The sequence below is a fragment of the Hemiscyllium ocellatum genome, chromosome 23, assembly GCF_020745735.1.
Source record: "Hemiscyllium ocellatum isolate sHemOce1 chromosome 23, sHemOce1.pat.X.cur, whole genome shotgun sequence".
NCBI classification, from domain to species: domain Eukaryota; kingdom Metazoa; phylum Chordata; class Chondrichthyes; order Orectolobiformes; family Hemiscylliidae; genus Hemiscyllium; species Hemiscyllium ocellatum.
In genome coordinates this window covers 52,959,007-52,968,436 of record NC_083423.1, presented here as the reverse complement: position 1 = coordinate 52,968,436, position 9,430 = coordinate 52,959,007, and the positions used below count along the sequence as shown (strand labels likewise).

Below are 9,430 nucleotides of genomic sequence, written 5' to 3'. Positions count from 1 at the left end.
ACCTGGGAGTTGGGGAGATGGCTTGTGGGTTGATGAAAAGGCACGGGGGCTGTTTAAAGTGAGAGGGAGGTGTGAGTCAGTGTGTGTGTGTGGGGAGGGGACGGGAGCTGTGTGGGGCTGTGAGCTGAGCCAGGAGCGCCTCTCTCTCTCTCACACACACACACACAGAGCGGCTCACTGTCCTCGCCCTATTGTTGCCTTTTGTTGTTTAGCTCCAGCGCCTTATGACCAGCTCGGGGATCCTACATCGCCCTTGACAGCAGCAGCAACACACATACACATCTCTGTCTCTCCCTGTCTCCCTCTGTGCGCCACGTCGAAGACCCCAGATCATCAACAGAACCAGGTACCGTCTCTCCAAACTGTATGGGACTTTGTTTATTTTTTGGGGGGAGGGGGTTAATAAAGAGCTCCTAAAACAGCTTCCACCTCCCCCCCCCCCCCCCAATCAATTTCTTTTCCCTGCCTTGTTTCCCTCTGCACATCCCGTCACCCCTCATCCCTTTGGTCCAATCACTAGGTAACACACACATTAGTTGGCGAGTAAGCACGCTTTTTAACAAGTCCTCTCTGCTTAAACATGCATTCACTTCGCACGGTCTGTCCAGATCTCTCCCTCAGGCTTGTTTAGACCGTGGCTTTTAGTTCTGTTGTTGTTGTTGCTGCTGCTGCTGGGACCTCCTCTCCTCCCCTTTCCCAGGGACTGGCTTTCACGTTGGCTGGTTTTGAGAGTTGCCCGCGCTGCCGTTCGTTTGCCCCGGGGTCGAACAAGGAGGTTAAAACAAGCAAAAAAAAACCCAACAAAAATCACCGCTTTCCGCCTGGGTCTCTGCATCTCACCCCCCCGCCTCTCCCCCCCACGGAGCGGGACAGAGGTTAGCAGTTTGTTCGCAGATTGTTTGGTTTTGCTCTGCAATCCACTCCCTTTGAAATTCTTTATAATGTTTATGCAAAAAAAAGTTGAAATGTTGTGATTTTGACGACGGGGGAAAGTTTTTTTTGGGGTGTGGTGGGAGGGGGAGGTGGAATGGACAAGGTGCACGTTTCACGTGGGGTTTGTGCAACTCTCGGCTTGTGTCAAATGTTTTATTCTGTCTACACGTGGAGAGTTTTTTTTGCAATCGGCAATAATGATGGGAATAGTTTAATGTGCTTATTTGATAGGGCGCTCGTTGCTAGTTCTTCAGAGTTACCCAGCAAAGTTGTGTGTTTTTAAAAGTTGTTTTTTTTCCCCCCTTTTTTAAAAAGCCTTACACAAAAAAAATTGCCTCATTCTTGGTTTTTGTTTGCCCCTAGAATGGGACAGCACTGAATGAATTCAGACTTAACAATGGAGTTGAAATAACCCCCAAAACATTAGAAGAAATGGCGTAATATAGAATGAAAATCATCGTACAGCGTTGAGGGGGGAATGAAAGGTCACAGCCTAGATCTACACAAGAGTTTATTATGCTGTTGCTGCATGTATTCTGTCGCGGTCTCTCTCTCTCTACAAACGGCAGTGAAAAGTATAGGAAGTCCCCTTCTCTCTCTTTAATCTCGCCCTCTCACCGGGAGTTTCTGTTCCAATCTCGCTTTAACTATGAAGAGTTGGGAAAAGTATTGTCAGGCAGGACGAGATGGACTTGATGTGTTTGTTTTTTTTGAGGGGAGCTGGTGGTTTATTCCCTTTTAACACCAATTCCGCTCGTGCAGCTGCTTTTAAATTGAGCAGTGTAAAGGAGAGAGAAATGGGGGCTTTTTCGTTTTATTTTGTCAAAAAATAAAACGGGGGGGGGGGGGGGATGGTTGGAAGAGAAGAGAAAGAGATCTCGTCAGAATCTCCTCAAACCAGAGGAAGTCTCTCCGTCAGAATACCTTGGGGGAAGATTCGCCTCAAAACAAGTTGTGAATGTTACAGCATGTTATTTCTTGCGAGCTATCTGACTTACCGAGTTGTGCCGAGATATTTTGATGTGGGAGAAAGCATTTGAAAACATTAGGATTTTTCTCTTTCTGTCGTCTGTCTGATTTTTTTAAAAAAAGTTAATCGGTACGTTTATTTGCTGTTCCGATTCAAGTCTCGGCGAAAGTACCTTTTTCTCTGCCAGTGTTTGTGCTGATTCGCCTCAGACACTTCACACGGGGTCTGTATGATAGGCATCTGTCTGATCTCCCTCTGCATGCTTTCACTTTTAAGATCTCGCCTTTATTATGTAAAACAGGCAATTAGAGTTGTATCTGTTTGTTTAAAACAAAATGCCTGTTAATTAGCGTGATCAAAAAAACCCTCTCCCTTGTAGACCTGGGCTGATTGCTTTGTAGAGACTCGACATGACACACATTGTAATTCGATGCTACTTCTGTTTGTAATCCAGCTCCCCCTCGTTAGAGAAACAAACGGTGCTTTTTATTGCTGAAGTTTTCAGGATCAAGATCTGTCTTTTCCTCCTTCCGCCCGCCCCCCTCCCCCGACAGATGAGAGGGGGCTTGGTGAAGAATTTCCTGGGACTTTGCAATTCCCCTTCAGTAGCTCCCCCACCCCCATTCTCGAAGGTCCATCTCCCCATGCCCCTTAGACTGGACTGAAGTCTGATTAGGTGGACACTCCTTGGTGCGACTAACAATTAGCTGGCGGGAGGAAGATTGAGACAAAAAAAACCTGCAGATGCTGGAATCCAAAGTAGAGAGGCAGGAGGTGGAGAAGTCGACATTTGGGGTGGAACCCTTCTTCAGGACTGGGGGGGGGGTGGTGGGTGTAGGGGGAACTGCAGATAAAGGGACTGGTGGGGGCAGGGTGGTGAAGTGGGGATAGATGAAGACAGGTAAGGGTACAACCTGGTTGGTCAATGGGAGGAATGAATCCGGTTGGGAGCAGTGGAAGGGAGGTTAGTTGAAATTGGAGAACTCAATGTTGAGTCCTCCAGACTATGCTGCCCAGGTGGAAGGTGGGGTGTTGTTCCTCTGAGTTGCAATGTGATTCATTGTAGCAATGGAGGAGGCCAAGGATGGTCATGTCAGATTGGCAATGGGAAGGGGAATTAAAGTGGGTGGTGACTGGAAGGTCCAGTCGTAATCCTAGAGAATGGTTCACCCAGCATCTCAGCTGGTCCCACAAGATAAAACAGAACTCCCCTTCTCACTTCCATCCTTGGCCTCCTCCATTGCCACAATGAACCAAACATGCAATTTGGAGGAACAACACCTAATCTTCAGCCTGGGCAGCCTACAGCTCGGAGGATTCAATTTGAGTGCTCCAATTTCAAATAACCTCCTTTCCCAGCCCCTCTCCCTCCCTTCCACACCTCCCAGCCACCTAATGGATTAATTCCTCCCATTCACCAACCAAGTCGTACCCTCTACCTGTCTTTACCTATCCCCACTTCACCACCCTGCCCCCATCACCCCCTTTATCTGCAGCTCCCCCTACACCCATCCCTAGGCCGGAGGAAGGAAAGTGGCTATTATTGCTAACCTGAGAATTAGAGTGGGATAGGGTCTCATTCTAGACAGCATGGAGTGGCTTTCAAATACTGTTTGTCAGGGAGCCTGCGTACAAACAGGGTGCAGCCCCTCTACCTTGGTTATTACCCTGCCATCAGTGTAGTGTTCTGACGGCAAGGTGGGGTGGCATGGTGGCTCAGTGGTTAGCACTGCTGCCTTCCAGTGTCAGGAGACCAGGGTTCGATTCCAGCCTCAGGCGATTGTCTGTCTGTGTGCAGTTTGCACATTGTCCCTGTGTCTGCGTGGTGTGCTCCAGTTTCCTCTCACAAGCTAGAGATGTGCAGGATTCTATGAAAGTTTGAACAAGACACTTCAGCTGTGACTCCCTCAAGAGCTCACAGATCTCATGGGTTGGATTACAATCTGTTCATGGGGCATGTTAATTATTTCCACAATTAATGAATAGAGAATTAAAATAAGCTCAGTTTAAATCAGATATGCTTTAGTAATGCAGACAACCTCTAAGCAAAAATATGTTAAAAAGAATGGTAAAAGATAAAGTTGTCGTAGTCTTACCAGACCATGGAGCTGCTGTCTTGTTAGAGAGAGATGACAGGTAGTAGTTTAACTTAAGGGTCATCATGCCTCAGACAAGGGGAAAGTTTAAGAGAGTCCTTCATGGTAACTCCAGCAGGTGATGGGAATTGAACTCACACTGTTGGCATCACTCTGTATCGCAAACCAGTTTTCCAGTGAACTGAATGAGCTGACATCATCATGCATGTCAGCATATGGATCCTTCAAAACTGGAGTCAGAGAAAGGGCCTTCCTCATTACGAATGCAGACTGCTCAGTTGTACATCTTCAGCAGTTTCTGTTTCCACTTTGGAAAGCCACTGCCTGTAATTTTATTATTTAGCCTATCGATTTATTAATTGTCATCTGTTCTCAATTTGAGCATAATTGAACCTCAGAGTCTGACATTCGAGTCAGTGAATTTCTGCCAAGGTGAACATTTCTCACTGAACCTGGCAGCTTTTTCTTATGAACTGTGTCCTTGCCTTGATAGAAGTTTTGAGGTAGCAAACATTTTTTTCTTGGTAATTGCTGGTAGTTCTACTCTGGGCTTTGCTGGCTGGATTCGAATTGCGTTGGGACAGCCTGAAGTGTTTTGTGTCCAATGGAGTACTTTTCAAAGTGAATCAAATCTGCTATGATGTTTGAAATGTAGGAGGCAATTTTAGCAAAGCAAACACCAAACACCCAAAACAAAATGGCAACATCACTGGTTTAGTGATGTTTGTTGAAATACAAATACTGCCTGTAACATCAGCGAGAATATTCTTGCTGTTATTCATTTGCTAGCACCAAACATGAGTATTGAAAGCATACTGTCGATCGTTTTGATTTCTGGATCTGGACAGATGCAAGAATGCCAAAATTCAAAGGGAGCAACAAGTTACATCACTTGAGAAAAAAAACATGCTAATTGGTGGAGGTCGTTTGCAATAGGCAGAGTACTTGCTAAATTCAGAACCTACTGACTAAAGTGAGATGATTCTGCAATTGGACAGTATTAACTGAATAATCATGTGTGCTAACAATTATGCTTATGATTTGGAGATGCCGGTGTTGGACTGGGGTGCACAAAGTTAAAAATCACACAACACCAGGTTATGGTCCAACAGGTTTAATTGGAAGCACACTAGCTTTCGGAGCAACGCTCCTTCATCGCTCCGAAAGCTACTGTGCTTCCAATTCAACCTGTTGGACTATAACGTGGTGTTGTGAGATTTTTAACAATTATGCTAATGACCAAGTTAAGATTATCAGCTGGGCTTACAATGTGACTGACTTCATGCTTGCAGGAAGTAACAAATATTCATATGCAGGGAGCTGCCCTCTGCAGCAAAAAGGTACATGTTTAGGCATTGTATCTTTTTTTGACAAAACCTAGTCGACTCTAATTTCCTGGTGCATTCTCCATGGCAATGGGATAAGAGACAATTTGCCAATGAATCAGCACACTTTTCTCATATCCCTTCAAAATCATCGATTTGTCTTGATGAGTATGAGGTGATGAGTATCAATGGCATGTCATGATCTTCAGCAATACCTTGGCTGTTCTCCAAAATCATTCTGTGGGAACATTTATGTCCATCTGACAGGGTATACAGGACCTCAGCTAACCATCTTACCTGAAAGATGATGCCTCTGACAAGTCCGCATTGGTAAGGTGCTCTAATTTCTGGCATGGGGTTTAAAACCATAGCCTTTAAATAGCTCATGGGTTCACAGTCTCTGAATACATTTAAAACTGAGGTGAGGAGAAATTTCTTCATTCAAACGCTATGAATCATTGGACTTCTGTACCCCAGAGAATCACTTTTGCACATAGTCAGAACAGAGGTTGATAGATGTTTGGATATGAGGGAATTACAGGATGTAGAGTTGGTATAGGAAGTTGGAATGGAGATAGATAAATCAGCAATCATTTCTTGCCTGGCACAGCAGACTCAATGGGCTCAATGGCCTACATTAACTCCTATTTCTTACATTTTTACATAATGGCCAGGTGATGACAGTGTTACCAACTGAAGCAAGGTTGGTATTTTACTGAACTTCAGCCTGTGCTGTGGAGACTCCTGGCTGCTGGCGTGGTCAGGAGTAGGCTGCAAGCACCCTCCCCAAGCTGTGAGAGAGGGCTTTGAACGACATGAGTCAGACTGATAGCCTAACTGTAGCAGAGGAGTGCTTCAGACTTAATAATCCAGTATTTGGACGGCTGCTGGAGGGAGCCTTCATCTCACTCTGAACTCTTTTGCTCCTGTCATCCCAGCCCAGTCTCCTGATCAGCAAGTTCGTTGCAAGATCAGGCAAAGTGCTGTCAGCACATTCTCTTGCATGGATGCTTTGAGATTATGAAGAATATGAGTGAATGTCACATTATTGAACTGCAGAATATTCATAAATGAAATATTTGCATTTACATAGTGACTTCTGTGACTTTGAAATACTGTCTTTCTGAAATTCTGTTGTACTGTAGGAAATGTGGCATGTCAACTTATTTAGAGCAAGCTTCCACAAATAACGATGAAATAAATTTAGTATTCTTGTCAGTGAAGGTGTTAAGGCTTACAGAATCAAGGTATATTAATGGAGTCAAGGTAGAGATTGACCTTGTTCAAGGTTTGTGCGAAGATTTGTAGCTCGTATGCTCGTTGTTGTGGTTCTGTTCGCCGAGCTGGAAGTTTTTGTTGCAAACGTTTCGTCCCCTGGCTAGGTGACATTATCAGTGCTTTGGAGCCTCCTGCGAAGCGCTTCTTTGATATTTCTTCCGGTATTTATAGTGGTCTGTCCTTGCCACTTCCGGTTGTCAGTTTCAGCTGTCCGCTGTAGTGGTTGGTATATTGGGTCCAGGTCGATGTGTTTGTTGATGGAGTTTGTGGATGAATGCCATGCCTCTAGGAATTCCCTGGCGGTTCTCTGTCTGGCTTGCCCTATGATAGTGATGTTGTCCCAGTCGAATTCATGTTGCTTGTTGTCTGTGTGTGTGGCTACTAGGGATAGCTGGTCGTGTCGTTTCGTGGCTAGTTGATGTTCATGTATGCGGATTGTTAGCTGTCTTCCTGTTTGTCCTATATAGTGTTTTGTGCAGTCCTTGCATGGTATTTTGTACACTACATTAGTTTTGCTCATGTTGGGTATCGGGTCCTTCGTTCTAGTGAGTTGTTGTCTGAGCGTGGCTGTTGGTTTGTGTGCCGTTATGAGTCCTAAGGGACGCAGTAGTCTGGCTGTCAGTTCAGAAACGCTCCTGATGTATGGTAGTGTGGCTAGTCCTTTGGGTTGTGGCATGTCCTCGTTCCGTGGTCTTTCTCTTAGGCATCTGTTGATGAAATTGCGTGGGTATCCATTTTTGGCGAATACCTTGTATAGGTGTTCCTTTTCTTCTTTTTGCAGTTCTGGTGTACTGCAGTGTGTTGTGGCCCTTTTGAATAGTGTCCTGATGCAGCTTCGTTTGTGTGTGTTAGGGTGGTTACTCTCATAGTTTAGGACTTGGTCTGTGTGTGTTGCCTTCCTGCACACCCTTGTGGTGAATTCGACCTTATTGATTGGAACAACAGGCTGAATGGCCTATCATCTTGTTCTTTAGTTTCTGTCATTTATTTGCTTTAAATATTTGCTGGGACGCTGGTAAGAACTTTCCTGAGTTTCTTAAAAAAAAACTGTCCAATATCCAACTAATCCAACATAGGATTCATGATGAATGCAAAAGACAGCTTCCTCAACTGTGCAGCATTCCTGCAGTAAAAGTCTCAGTGCCTTCGGAATTGGACTTTGAACGCCGCCTTCTGACCGGGGTACGCTGAGCCACAGTTGGCAGTGACAGAAATACTGCTGTGGAAAGTTCAACTCCACAGCTAGCTGAACACATTCTCTTGTGTTTAAGCAGATCTGCCCCGAGCCCATACAATCAAACACTGTAGCATTTCAAAGTGACAGTCAGTACCAGGATTCGAACCTGCAGTTGTCTGTTTGGGATATCTTTGCTTCTTTGGATTTTTTTTTGTGATGACATAGCCTGACTCAGTGCCACCAGCTCCACCTTTTGATGTGGAAAGCTTTATCCTATAAAGTGTGAGAGGTAACAGAGAGTGGTGACTGTCAGTCACAATCTCACTGTCTTTAACTCAGAGATTCTTAAGAATGCTTTCACTTTAAAATACACAGCTGTGTGGTGTCAATCCCTTTAACCCCAGAGCGAAGGTTGTCTGCTTAAAACACTCATTCCAGTTCTCTCTCGGTTCATTTACTCAGGAAAAGTCATTCCATTAAGATGGGAACAGGAGAAGGCCATTTGGCCCATTCCTCTCCCCTAACTTGTTCTCCCTATTCAGTCACATCATGGCTGATGTGTACAGGATTTCACTGGAGCCTTTGTTTTAACTCTCCACCAAACTCCAACACACACACACACACACACACACACACGCACCTTTTGATTCATTTACCTTTGTGTGGCTCAGATTTCTTCAGCTTTTTTTCATAAGAGTCAGGAATTTTCAGAAATTTAGTTCAGCAGATGGTGCATGTTAGAAAACGATCGTGCAATTTGAAAGGTGCAAAGACATTCTGTACTCTAAGTTTGTTTGCATACAGTTTACCTTGACGTGCTCTGCTCTTCTGGTGTAAATTGAAATGGGACCATACCTCATACACATTGGCTCCTGGAGCAACTCCCATCTGTCTCACTGAGGCACCCTCTAAAGTGATGGGTTTGCTGAAGCCTGTGGTGTGCTGTATCAAGGGAAGATCAAGGTTTTAGAATTGGCAGGTGATGAAGGCAACGACAGTGACTTGCATCGGTACAAGCGCTATTCTTATTTACCTTGGGAAACGGCTCCTGGCGTTTGGCAACAGGCTAACTGAGCAAAAATAGACATTGGATCCAAAGAAGGTGATCTTGGGTCAAGTAGAAATGCATTTGAAAGAGGATGATCTTAGTACTAGAGGGAGAGAGATTCAGAAGGGAATTTTCTGTCTTTCCTGGGTATTTGAAGACATGGAGACAATTGGTAGAGCAATGGGGAGTGGGATTGGATGAATATTCACTTGCGCAGAATGGATAAACTTGTATTTATCAAGTGCCTTAGCCACCTTTTTTAGGATTTGACGGTTTTATAGTTAAATGAAATACTTTTGAAACATGGTTTCCATTATAACATGTGGAAATGCAGCAGTCAATTTGCACACAGCAAGCTCCCACAAACAAAAATGAGATATTGCTGCAGGATTAAATGTTGAACTAGACCAACACTCCCTGCAGCTTTCTCTGACTATGCCCTCGTTTCAAACCTCAAACGTCATCCTGATCTCTTCCTCCTCCCTACCCCCCCGCCAAGAACCATGGGTTTGGTGACGTGTGGGGGAAAAACTGTGGAAGGGGGACAGTGGTGAGCAGAAACAGTGGGGCAACTATGGAGGTAAAGTGTTTAATCCAGAGTTT

General features: G+C 44.8%; 1 protein-coding gene across 2 annotated transcripts in view; it reads left to right on the top strand.

Moving 5' to 3' along the window:
• Nucleotides 1–264: 264 nt before the first annotated feature.
• Nucleotides 265–9,430, top strand: part of sox5 (SRY-box transcription factor 5) — a 383,477-nt gene continuing 374,311 nt past the window's right edge. The window contains exon 1 of one of the 2 annotated variants that reach the window (XM_060842999.1): nt 265–346. The gene's annotated coding sequence lies outside the window, so the exon portion shown is untranslated. Of the gene's footprint in view, nt 347–715; nt 876–9,430 lie in introns of those variants that run through there. The other variant, XM_060843001.1, reaches the window with a different exon arrangement.